The sequence below is a fragment of the Cryptomeria japonica genome, chromosome 5, assembly GCF_030272615.1.
Source record: "Cryptomeria japonica chromosome 5, Sugi_1.0, whole genome shotgun sequence".
In the NCBI taxonomy this organism is placed as follows: Eukaryota; Viridiplantae; Streptophyta; class Pinopsida; order Cupressales; family Cupressaceae; genus Cryptomeria; species Cryptomeria japonica.
Window position 1 is genome coordinate 509,067,360 of NC_081409.1, and position 13,916 is coordinate 509,081,275.

General features: G+C 37.7%; 1 protein-coding gene and 1 pseudogene across 1 annotated transcript in view; both read right to left on the reverse strand.

Annotated features, from left to right (window-relative positions):
- Nucleotides 1-13,916, reverse strand: part of LOC131064874 (probable cyclic nucleotide-gated ion channel 20, chloroplastic) — a gene marked incomplete at its 3' end in the record, with an annotated part of 363,668 nt that overhangs the window by 61,502 nt on the left and 288,250 nt on the right.
- LOC131876353 (protein RRC1-like) lies at nt 6,283-7,174 on the reverse strand (annotated as a pseudogene).

The window sequence follows — 13,916 nt, forward strand, 5'->3', positions numbered from 1 at the left end:
AGGGTATCACAGTTGATCCCTCGAAGATTCAGGCGATTGTTGATTGGACAGCACCCACTAATGTGGGAGAGGTGTGAAGTTTTATGGGTTTAGCAGGATATTATCGCAGATATGTTTAGGATTTCTCCAAGATAGCCCATCCTATCACATCTCTTCAGAGGAAAGGGAATAAGTTTGTTTGGTCAGAGCGGTGTGAGACGACATTTGGGATCCTTAAGGGGCGTTTGATTAATGCACCTATTCTAGCAGTGCTAGACCCTTTAGGGAATTTTGTGGTATGTACAGATGGTTCTTTGGAGGGCCTAGGAGTAGTGTTGATGCAGGATGGTCACGTGATTGCATATGAGTCGTAGAAACTTAAAGATCATGAGCAGAATTATCCCACCCATGATCTTGAGTTAGCGACAGTGGTTCATGCTTTGGTTAGATGGAGGCATTTTCTCCTTGGTCATAGATTCAAGTTGCACAATGATCATTGCAGTTTGTAGTATATCTTCACGCAGCCGAATTTGAATGCTAGGCAGAGGCATTGGATGGAGTTTTTATGCGAGTACGACTTCGAGGTGAGATACATCCAGGGTAAGGAGAATGTTTTAGTAGATGCATTGAGCCACAGGGGGCATGAAATTTCAGCAATGTCTCTTGGTGTGGATTTGAGGAGCTTTATTCTCAATACCCTTCCTTTAGATGTGTGGTATCAGGAGGTTGCCGCAGGTAGAGCTCTTGAGGGCAGATTTGCAGGTTTCTCAGTTGAGTCAGATGGACTTCTTAGACATTTGGGATGCATTTATGTTCCACCGTCAGACGGTCTTCGAGATTTGATTATGTCAGAGGCACATCGTGCACCTTACTTGGCACATCCAGGTGTTAAGAAGATGCACACAAATTTGAGACAGATATATCATTGGTCTGGTATAAGGAGAGATATTGCAGATTTTGTGTCATGTTGCCTAGAGTGCCAGCGAGTGTAGGTAGAGCATCAGCATCCCGCAGGATTATTACAGTCACATTTGGTTCCAGGATGGAAATGGGATATTATATCTATGGATTTTATAATTGGTTTGCCCATGTCTTCACACAATCATGATGCTATTATGGTCACTGTAGACAGATTGACCAAAGTAGCGCACTTTTCTCCGATTAGATCTTCATATACAATAGCGACAATGGCTCAAGTTTTCTTGGAGGAAGTTGTGAGGTTGCATGGTATTCCTTGGAGGATCATATCAGATCGCGATCCAGTGTTCACATCAACATTTTGGACAGCTCTCCTGCATGATTTGGGCACGCAGTTGAACTTTAGTTCAACTTATAACCCCGAGACAGATGGACAAATGGACAGACAGAGAGGGTGAGCCAGGTTTTGGAGGACATGTTGAGGATGTACGTGATGGATCAGCAATCTCGTTGGGAAGATTATCTCTATTCGGTTGAGTTTGCGTACAATAATGATTACTAGAGCTCTATTGGTATGTCTCCTTATCAGGCATTATATGGTAGACCATGTCGTACACCCTTGAGTTTGGACTGTTTGGAGGATAGAGTGCGTATTGGATCAAAGATGTTGCAGGATATGGAGAAGCAGGTGGCTCGCATTAGAGAGCATTTGATGACCGCACAGGATAGGCAAAAGAAGTATGTGGATGCACATCGAGTGGACAGGCAGTTTTCTGTTGGTGACAGGGTGTTTTTGAGAGTTCGACCGTGGAAGAGTCCAATCCGTTACGGAAAAGGCTCTAAGTTGGCGCCTTGGTTTGTTGGACCTTTCAAGATTTTGGAGCAGATTGGTCCTGTGGCTTATCACCTTGCCTTGCCGCCTAGCTTGTCTCGCATCCATGATGTCTCTCATGTTTCAGTTTTGAGGTTATATCATCCTGATATTTCGCATGTGCTGGATTGGAATGCTTTACAAGTCGAGGACGAACAACGATGTCCCTCAAAGGTCGGAGCGTAGAGCAGGTAAGGATCCAGTGGGATCTGGTTGATGATTCTTCGGCTACATGGGAGGATGCGACGCAGATGAGAGAGCTATACCCCTATTTGTTCTCAGGCTTCCAGGAGTAAGCCTAGGCAAAGGGGGGGAGAATGTAGTGTCCACCCTTGATTTGACCTATTTTGACTAGAGTTGACTATTATTTTATGTTTGATAGACTTGTCTAGACTAATTTGATAATTCGGATGATGATTACTCATGGGTTTCAGTTACTTACTATTGATGTTAGACGCTATTGGACATATGCTATTTTGATGATTTATATGGATGTTGATACTATCATTATTGATCATGTGATTTGATGGATATATGTATGTGATGACTTCATATGCTTACTATGTGATGGATCATTGATAGATTATGTTGATCATGGACTTGATGTTGATTATGATTATGCTAACCCTATTTCATGGTTACATATGATAAGATGTTTGTGAGATGTGTTGATTATTGTATGAATATTTTTGTGAGAGGGACGATGTCACATCACTCATTGTGAGCAGGATGTGTCATCGCGATACCCTATCACTTGTCTGTTATGAGATATATGCATATGTTGTATCGTTCTTTTGTGGTTGCAGGATCTTGCAAGTACCAGACACCGACTCCACCTAACTTCATAGGTCTGAGCGTGTCTTTAATTCCAATGGCTTATGTGGTTCGGAAATGACATGAGTTCCTTACACATACTCTAGGTCTAAGGTGTTCACCATGAGTTGTAAGCGTCTTGGTGTAATTCGCCACGTCAGTTAGTGAAGTTTGATCTTTTCAGTATTGAGAGTATGTTAGAGATGGTTGATTTATTTGGTTATGTTTAGATTAATTATGTCATCCTCGATGTGTGATTTTATAATTAATAATGCTCATTTTTAATGTATTTAATTTATTGGCCTTGAGTATTTAATTATTTGATATTTTAATATTTATTTGGTATTTATTATTTAATCTTTATTAGTATTTATTGTTTAATCTTTATTGGTATTTAATTATTTATTTATTGCCTATGGTTTAATAGTTCATTTGATATTTAATATTTATTTGGCTTTTTATTTTATTTATGAGCTTTTGGTTTTAATTTCCCTATTTGATTTATTTATTTATTTATGGCTTTTCTTTTATTTATATAGTGGACTTTATTTACTAGTGGGAGTGTATGAGCACATTTGAATAAAATAATAATATCTTCCCACTTAGTTGTATAAGAAGATTTTGTGTTATTTCTACCTACACTCCATTCTCATTGGTTGAATTTGAAAAGGAAAATATAAAAGTAACCTAACATGGGGTTGGTAAAAAATATTATATTTTGGTTTATTTTCATTGGCTAGGGATTTTTTGCTTTGGATTTCCTTTTATTGGGTAGTCTGGGTTTGTTGTTGGGTTACCATTCTTGGAGATTTATTACAATATTTGGATTTTGACTTGTTTTGCTGGAGCTTGTGTTTGGATTTTGGATTTGGAGCTCTTCGTCAAATTTCTTCGATTACTTCTAATTCCAGGTTGGAGCTCTTCTCTTTTGTAAAGATCTTCATTTCTTTCTATTCTCCGTGTCTGTAGAAATTGTTGCTTGCAGGTTTAATGGGGAAAATGATTTATTATATAGTTTTGGACTATAGTTCATAGGAAATATTTATGTGTATAAGATATAATATATAGTGTTAAGTCACAAATTTGCACCCTACTAAACTATAAGTTTAGCAATCTGGCCTAACATGGGATTCACTTCTGCATGTGGGCAATGCATAACCTGAAATGAAACCTCCGGTTCCTAGGCCGGTTCCTATTGGATAATTACCTGATACTCTCTAGTATTGGACTAACTTTGCAGGGTAAAGGATAAGAAATTACAGAAATGGAACTTAAAACTGAACTAAAATTAACTAGAACCTGGTGATACACCAAAATGTGAGAGATAAATGATAAAAACCGATCTCAGTCTACAATATTCTACTTTAATTGATAAACACTTCTTTCCTGTTATAAGTTTGCATAAGTATTTCATAATAAGGTCTTGAGATGAACCAATGAGGAATAATAATGTTTCACTCAAAAATTTTGAACTTTAAAACACATACTATGACCTGCAAACATACACACGTTCCTATATTAAGGTACTGACTGAGACAAGTAAACAAGGAGCAACATAACTCACAAATTTAGCTTCATCCATCATGCTTGTACACAAAAAATTGGAAGGAAAACCAAGGTTTGATTCCATAGAAAATCGCTCCAAAAGATGCTGTCACATATATAATATCTCTAAATCTGAGTTACAGAATCCATGCAAAAGAAAATGCTAAGGACAAGAAAACTGTCTCTGAAAACACTTTTCTTGCATAAATCTGAACTCCCTCCAAATCAAATGTCTCCAGGCGCTAAGTACAAAAACTCTCCAACTGATTGGGTCGGATGCAAGAAAAGGGCCTCAAAAAGAGGAGTCTAGAAGACACCAAAAAGGGCTACAAACATGGAAAAGTCTTCTTTAATGAATAACCAACCCAAAAGACCACTAGAAACAGCCTTAAAAAGCTCAACCAAGCAATAAAAGCTCCCCAAAATGGTGGAAAAGTCCAACTTCGACCCTTTGCCTAAAAGTGCTCCAACCTCCCTAAATTCACTCCATTTGATTTCAAACAACCTCATGTTCCTATAAAACGTTCTTGTCTCCAAAATTATCTCAACTCCTTTTGAATATTTCCCAAGTGGTTATGCATGCTCCTATATGCTCTCCTTACGTCTCCAAACTGAAAAGATTTCTTCAATGAGAGCCTTATCTCTCCAAAATTAACTCATCTTTCAAAACTAAGTCAAAAGACTTAGTCTCCTTCTTGCACATGGATACACCTTTTACATTTTAAATAATAATATTTAATTACAATTTATAATTATATTGTAATTAAATACCTTTTACAAAGAGATACAGTTTTAGACAAAGAAAGAAAACAAAATATAAAAAGAATAAAATAAAACATATTTGATAGTATCGATGGAAAATTTAAACATTTATTTTATCAAATATGTCTTGTTTTATTCTTACTTTGTTTTCACAAAGCCCAGCGGACTTGAGGGAGAATATAAAAAATTACAAAGGGCTTTTGTTACCCTAAAAGCTTTACACTCCTATCGCACATTTCCCATTTTTGCAAAATGAAAACAATTAAGAAGTTTTCGAGGGTTTGAGACCCTTTGGTGCCGCCATTGCTGTTCTGATTTTTCCATCGCGTTGTGAAGTCTTTGATGAAGAACATGTGTTTTTACTGGTGTTGCCGCCCAAGACAAATTTGATTGCAGTTTTTTTAAAACAACCCAGGTTTCATTGAAGGCGTGCTGGGGCTTTCTGAATCTTCTCTTTAAATGCAAATCGTATTTTCTACAGGTATGAAACGGCTCCTTCTTGCTTTATTCTCTGTTAATATGCCGTTGTTGGAAGTATGAAGAGGGTTTTTACGCTGTGTCTGTTTTTTCCACATTTTGCATACACATTTACCAGGAAATATCCAGCTCTGAATTGAAAACATCATTGACTGTAATATATCACAATCAAAAAGGCCCCAGCCTATCCTCTTACTTTTCTTTTTCTTTCTCGTTCCCTGTCACCATCTCTATCACGGCCTCTATCTTTCTCCCTTATCATGTCCTCTACTTGCTTTATGAGGACTCATACTGTGGCTCCGATGACTATGAGCATGCTTCTTTGAAGATGAATTTCTGTTTTCATTCCGTCTATTCTTTCGGTCAAAAGAGATGCTCTCTGAGACCCGAGTTGACTGCTTTCCATTTCTAGATGTTGCTGTGTTCTCCCCATCTGTTGTTTCGTCTGTTAAACCAAATTCAGATTTAATTTTCTTTCTGTAAATGTCCACTTTTCTTTCAATTTCTTCTAGATTGCTCATGACACGTTCTTCAAGAGACTCACGATACTCCATCACTGCAATCTCCAATTTACGAAGCTTTTGCCTTTGTTCTTCATTCATTCCTGTGTCATTGGCTAAAGGAAAGCTGTCCACGGTAGCTTCTTGTCTCTCGCCTTTTTCTATACCATGAGAGTCCTCACTACCAGAAGAAGAGTAACCCAAACCAAGACCTTGAGCATCCTGCTTTCCTTCAGCATCACCACCCTCATCTTCCCGTGTCCACTTAGAGGCTGGTAAAATAGGTTCAGTTTTCCCAGACTTGCTTGCAAATGGTTTTAGCTCTGGCTGTGGAATTGCCAGTTTAGGAGACAGTGTGAGAGCAGACTGCTGCATACCATCTTCATGGTATGGCCATCCAGAAGAATCCCCTAAGTTCTAACTTAATTCCCTTTGCTCCCTACCAGCACCAAGATTCACTTCTTTCCATTCACCACTACCAGTGCTCCTTCTAGCGGCATAGGTGGTACCAGAATCCCTTTCATGCTCTGGACTCTTTCCTGTCTGTTGTGGTAACTGTGGCGGTATCCACCTGAGAAAATGAATACAGTCGCCATACATAGTAGCTATGCTCCTTGGATCCAAGGTCAAATAAGAAATTGAAAAGTGCATTGCCACGTCCCCTTTCCATTATTGCTTGTTCAAAGGAACATCCATCATCGAGCACATACATTGCCATGGTGCCAATAACATGCCTTTGATGCTCATCTTCTGGAGGAATAACCCCAATGTCAGGAATATTTGGAGTTACAACCAACTCAGACACCTGACTTGTTACACCAGAAAGTGATGGGCAACTAGGACCTGACCATGTAACTGTATGACCCTCTTTATTTCTGACAGCCATGTGACCTGGGGGTGGTGCAGGAAGAGCTTGAGAAGGAAGCGTCACAGATTTACCCCATCCAACCTTCAGTTGATACTCATAAACAACAACACCTTGCATTTCATCCTTTGCTGCCTGACCATCAGCTCTGTTCATAAAAGCAACAAAGCCACAATTGCGTTGCCATCTATGCTCCTCTTCTGTTCTTGGCCACATTATCTTGACATTGGCAATAGGGCCAAACCGACCAAAGGTGCGTAAGAGGAAATTTTCATCCACCTGCGGTGACAAATTTCCTACATAAAGATTAGTTGTCTGAGGATCTCCATCATCAAATGACCCCAACAGTCTTCCACTTGAATTGAGCTCCTCTGGAATTTCATCAAAATGACTTACAGGCATTGAGATTTCATTTGGCCTTCCTTCTTGTCGATGCTCACGATCCTGATTGCGTTTTATCCTTGTTAAATTTCCGACTTTGGCACATGCTGGGAGTGCGCTGGCAAATGTGAAATGATTCGTTTGGAGACCTGTTAGTTGCATTTGGTAAGATAATGTGACTGGTTTGTGAAGGTACCCATGTCTTCTGTATGCTGTAATAACCGTATTCATTTTACAAGCTTCTCCCAAACTTCAACATAGATTGAATAACAATGCAGATTTTCCTTGCTCCAATTAGTCATAAAATGCCATTGCTACCTTATGTCTCCTGACTGTGCATTTCGATCTTATGTAGAAATGAAGTTCGAGCACGGGCTCGTGACACTCATTTCATTACCAGTTGATTCTGATTTCATTGAAGTTTACTGTTTGAACATGCATTAAAAAAAAAACTAGATACTCTGTTTCTATACCAACCTGTTGCATTGAATTGTTTATCTTCATTATGTGGTATTGACCCTTTTAAATACTGTAAGGTTTCACATTGAAATAATATGTCCCTTACAATAGTTTATCCATTAATGATTTCTTTTTATGCATATCATGAATAGTAAAGTAAAAGGTTTCATATTTAAAACAAACATGTCCCTTTGATACTTCAGTTGGTTTCTTCATCATTCCACTTTGATGTTCTGAGATTAGTTACTCTAAAAGGTATGTCGGGCTCACACCCGAAGGGAGCCTCGGTCAGGGGCACATGCCAATTAGAGTAACTAATTATCTACACATGAAACAAACACATTAGCATAAACATTTCTTTCTCCTGAAGCAGTGATTTGTGTCTTTATCTATCCCGCCCTTTCAAAACAGAAATAAGATAGGATATGATAAATGATATGTTGTAGGATAATCTTTCATTGCTTAGATCTGTTGGATCTAACACCTCTTCTCTTTTGTGCAGGAAAGTAGGGGTTTTTCAGAATCTGAAGATCGAGAAAACAGTCATAAGGGCAACGGGACAGCCAATAACCAGTCAAAGCAACCCAAGGCAATGACTGGTTATCCTTACACACTATTTGATTCTATCCTTTTCTGTTTTGGATATGTAGGAAAGATAGAAATGCTAAGCTCACGGCTTGTGTGAGGTTTTAAGAAATTCAGTGCATGTATAAATATGCTTCAGATGCATGAACTCAATTTGTAATCTATCATTATTCAATACGAATGAAAATACCCCCCTTTTCTTTTTTAACACTGCAATGTACCTTTTGTAAATGCAATCATTTGATAAAAATGCATCCTTTGGCTAAAATTACATGGGTAATGAAATTTTAGGTAACATATAGTTTGAACTATAGGTTGGGACAAATACTTGATTTCCATTCGCTGAGAGTTTTGTCTAGGTGCACGACTGTGTGCATTTAGTTTCCAGATTTTCTCCTGTGTTGATTTTGGTTCTTTCTCTGCGATTGATGGATGGTTTTACTTTCTTGGTGAATCTAGCGACTTTCAGAAGAGTAGTGGAGAGTGTTGATTTTTGTTTGGTGAGTTTTTTGGTTTCATGCTGTGATTGAGAATGGAGAGACTTATTCCTTGCTTTCCTTGTCATTGGTTAATCCTATTTGATTCCATGTTCACCTTGAGTCTCATGTTCACTAGAGAAGTGTTTTATCTTGGATTGAGTCTTCTGGATGTGTTTCCTGTGTGTGAAGGTTGAAAACTTTCACATTTGAAATTGCATTTTCTCCTTCATAAGTTTATGGATTTGAGTTCTGATTGTTGCTTTCATTTCATCTTGTCTGCACGTCACTTATTCGGTTGGTTTAGAGACTTGGAAATTTTCCCTTGATTTTTAATTTAGACTCGTAATTTTACTATTTTCTGTGTTTTTTGCTCTCTGAATCATATGCGCTAAAATAGTGATTGCATGTGCTAAAGTTTTGTTCATATGAGGTAATTATTTTGTCATATGTGCTATGGAATTATTCATATACGCTAGTCTGTTGTTTGTATGCACTGAATTACTAGTCATATGTGCCGAAAGATGGTTCATATGCACTGAACAATTAGCCAAAAGCGCTATACTGTATGTCATATGCGCTAATCTACAAATTTCCAGTATTTGCTCAGTTTTTTATTATCTGTTGAATTTTTCGAATCTGATTTTTGTACCAGAGGCTTTTCGGATGTTTATTGATCATTTTCTAGATTCAGCGTTTGATTGATTTGATGATCTTTCATGGTTTCCACTTCTATGTTATCTTTATGATGGATTTATGCCTCTATCATGTTGAGAGGTCGTGGTAGAGAGAGAGTTATTTATTGTGCTCAGTCCAGCAAGTTCATGTGCCTTGTTGTTGTTATTCGTTTCGTTTGATGAGCAGATTTGGTTATATTCTTGATGCATTTTTTTATGCTATGAGGCTCTTGATGTTTATTTGGCTTTATAACCTTTGGATGACCATGTATGTGTATGGTTGTATGATGATTACAATTCCAGATTTGATTGTTATTATGAGCCTCTTGTTGCATTTATTGTTTGGGCCATGTTAGGGAGAGTGGACTTCCATGTGATGACCGGGGTCACGAGAGATAGGCTTGCATGAGGTTCCTTGTAAGGATGCATGAAGTCTAGACCGCCAGGGCACTTTGGGAGTTTACCATGATTTGTAATAAGTGATAACCTAATAATTAATGGATTGGGTAGGTAGATTCATTAATAAGATAACAATTGATTTGAGCCTCATGACTTAGGCCTAGGGAGGATGTTTTAGGATAAGCATGAGAAGGTCATGAAGATGGTAAGCTAATCTCCCTTGGTCTCTCATAGGTTGAGATGGCTCCACATGTTCATTAGGCTAGTGCCTTATGTTATTATGTTCTGAGGATGGCATGTGATGACACTCCACTCCTACATGTTTCCCCTTGATGATTTATGATTAATCCTTATTGGATGTATTTATGTCTTGATGAGTTATACACCTCTAGAAGTTTATTCTTGTTGTTTCGTGTGGGTTCTTGCATGAGTGTCCTTGTGTGGATAGTCTCTTTGGTTAGAGTGTCAGCTTAGGTCTAGAGTGTGTGTTGGGACCTTGTGTCTTCTCCTAGCACGGGGGGTGGCTCCTTTGGTTCCACATGGTCGGGTGGTTGGTGCTTTTTAGCCATTGGGATGTTCTCTTGGATTCTTCATGCATGGATGTGGATACTTCCTCATGATGATTATGGATGTACCTTGTAGCACATTTATGTAATGAATATGATGAAATACATGTAATATTCTTGTACGTAGTAGTTGGAATCTTGTAGTAGGAAGAGCTATGCTCATGATGTATTCTATGTACTTGTAATTGTAAGATGGATTGTAGTTGGATTTGGGATTATTTAATAAATTGTAATGAGACATTGGGGATGTAATTGTATTATTGTAAGGATGTGATCTATGTATCTTAGAATTTCAATTGTTATGGTTGAAATAGAATTGAATTTGCAATATGGTTTAATTCTATTACTTTATGGAATGTTTAGAAAGCAAGTTAGAATGTAAAGTAACCTTACAAGAAGAATGTTCAAAGAGTAAGAAATGATTATGTTAGAAAGGATTAACTGGATTAGTAAAGGTGGATCATACCTATGCATTAGGATTACATTATCATGAAAAGGATAAGAGCATGTAGATAGGAAATGTTGGGTTAAAACAAATTTGGATTTGGTGCATAAAATGAATGTAGGATTATGGGATTGTCTTGCATTTTAAAGTAGGAATGAAATATGCTAGTGGAATGGTATAATGGCATGCATATCAAGATGGATAGATAATCTAGTAGGTTGCATATCTCATGGTTGGGAAATTAAATATGATGCATTAACTCAAGATGGAATATGCTTATCTTGTGAGTAAGATATCATTAAGGTAGTTAATCAAGTAATGATGTTGAAGTACCCTAGGGAAAAGTTAATGATGTAACGGTATTTCCGCTTGCATTAATCTATGAAATGCGTAATGATGTATGTTCATAATGGTTAAATGGTTAATGAATGAGTTAGATGAAGATGTTATGTGTTACACTAGTTGTTATTAGACGTTAAAAAAAATTATTATCTCCGTTTGCATGTTAGATATTTAAGTTTCTCTAGGGTATTTTGTCGGGCATTACATGTGTTGCTACAAACACTTTTGAATAAAGAAAAGAAATGAGGAAATTTGGTTAATCTATCCATAACAACATAGATGCAATTTTTTCCTTGCATGTTGGGTTACCTTGTGATAAATTCCATCAAGATACTTTCTCATTTTTTGGTACTAAAAGGAAAGGGTTGCAACAAACCAATAGGATATGTATGTCCATTTTATTTTGTTGATATGCGGGACACTCCTAAGCATACTTAAGGACTTCATTCTAAAGTCCTTTCTATGCAAACCTTTCCCAGATCTTCCTGTATGTTTTAAGAAACCCCGAGTGACCAGCCATAAGGAGTATCATGAAAAGTTCTCATAACCTTCACCTTAAAATATGAATTGGGTACCAAATAAATTATGTCGTTGTAAGTGATAACCTCATTGATTACCACATATCTATCATCTTGTATAGTACCCTCAATGATGCTAGTAGCTTAAGAGTCCTTTGCATACTCTACCAAAATAAGCTCCTTCCAATCTATTGAAATCTCTACTAAAGAGCATAAATGTGGTCTCCTAGATAAAGCATTAGCTACAATACTTCTCTTCCCTTTGACATATACAATGTCAAAGTTGTAAGCTTTAAGCTTCCACATTTCTGCTGTCTATCATTTAGATCTTTCTCATTTCGGGAAGTACTTAAGACTGTTGTGCTTGGTCATAATCACCCAATTAAATACTCAAGTTAGGAATATTCCTAGTGCATGTAAGGGTAAATTCATCAGCTATCATCACCTTGAAGCCATCAAAATATTCCATCTTAATACCCTCTTGGCTACAATTCCCTCATGAATAAAGTTATGAGTGGCACCTATGTCAATAAGAGTGATTATCTGCTGTCAACATAATGCTACCCTAACTTTGAAAGATCCAACCTTCTAAAAACCAGAGAGTTAGGCAAATATACGCCCACATTTTTGTTCCCGAGTCTTCTATAGAGCTATCTTCCTCCTTATCTTTTGGATCAGTTTGCTGGTGTCATTTTTCAGCAGCTGATTCATCAACTGAACAATACTCAATTCACTTAGCTTATGCCTTAGTGGAGCACTTGTGAGTTGGGTCCCATGGTTCTTTACAACTAAAGCACGATTTATTCCTTCGGAGGTCATTAAGTTGATCTTCATCTAACCTTGTGGATACCTTCTTATTCTCAATCGAATCTTTTTGAAAGTATTTCTTGTCCTTATTCTTCTTATGTCGGAACCCGTTTGAAAGATCCCTGATGGATCTCTTTTACCAATCTGCTGTAATTTTTATTTATTTAAATTGAATTTTCCTGCTTATTAATATTTTCTTTCAAAAATAGACAGAAGTTGCAGAACGGTTGAATTCTTTTTGTATTTTGATGATTTTTCAACAAGTAAATAATGAAGTACAAGTACATGAACAAAGTACTGAAAATGAAGTTCATATACAGCCAAAACAAATTCGATTCAAGGCAGATTTCTGAATATAAAATCAAATATTTGACCAGATGAAGATTTCCAATAATTTCAGGAAGATTACAATCAGGAATAATTCCAACCTGGATGGTGAAAGAGTAACATAACTAGGAATGAAGTTGTGGCAAGATTCCAGCCCTCCAAGTGCTGCACGTGGGAAGGAAAGTGGCTGCCAGGTACAGCCGTACGGCTGCCAAGTACACCCAACTGGTTAGAAACCCCAAACCCCACGCTGAACTCTGTCAGAATTGCTGAACCTCCAGAAAGAATGCCGTACAATCTCCAAGATGCTAATAGCTGCAAACAAATCCAAACCACTGTATTGGGGGCTACGTCCCAAACAGGCAAGGCATTGGGGTTGGCGTCCCAGATGCTGAAAAGCTCTTCCAGAGCCAAATCTCAAATCCAAGATGTAAAATGTGTAAAAGATGATCATAGAATGAAGCTCCTATCCCCTTATAACCCCTCTCAATTGCAAATCGAACCCTAATTGTCTCCAAGTGGCGTGGTCTAGTGGAAATGTTATAATTTCTTATTTTAAAGTGGTCATGTTACTAGAAAATGACCTTTTTTCTCATAGACAGAAATCTGCTCACTGAATTTCCCTGAGACCAAAGAGAAAGATTTAAAGAATTTCAAGATCTTTCCAACGAGCTATCACACAATAGGATGCGCATCCAGATGAGACCAAAAATCCCCTTATTACTCCAAAATGGCTGACAACTTAGCCTTATTTAATTATTAAACGCTAACTTAGGAAATATTAAAAATATAACCCAAATAGCCACAAAATGCCCAACTGACATTACAAACCCTAAAATCATCTTGTCACCTGTCTGTGACTGAAGTCGGAAATCAAGGATTCACTGGTAGTCTCATCCCTAAAATCTAGGGATGTTCCTAAAATTTAGGAAACAAGCCCAATCTCTTTGAAACTGAAACCATCTAAAAGGTCATGAATAAACTCACGACTGGCAACTGTCACGACCTCCTAAAATTTAGGGATACCCCCTAAAATCTAGGAACTGCTCCAAACTGGCTCCAAACTGCCTGTAAAGCCAAAATCCAATCACTATATGCACTGAATGAGTCCCAATCAACCTCTGCTAGCCTACGAGACTCCAATGATAGGCCAACTCCTCCGTCTCCGATGTCCACTCTAGGAAGGGGACATGACAAGCCTCCC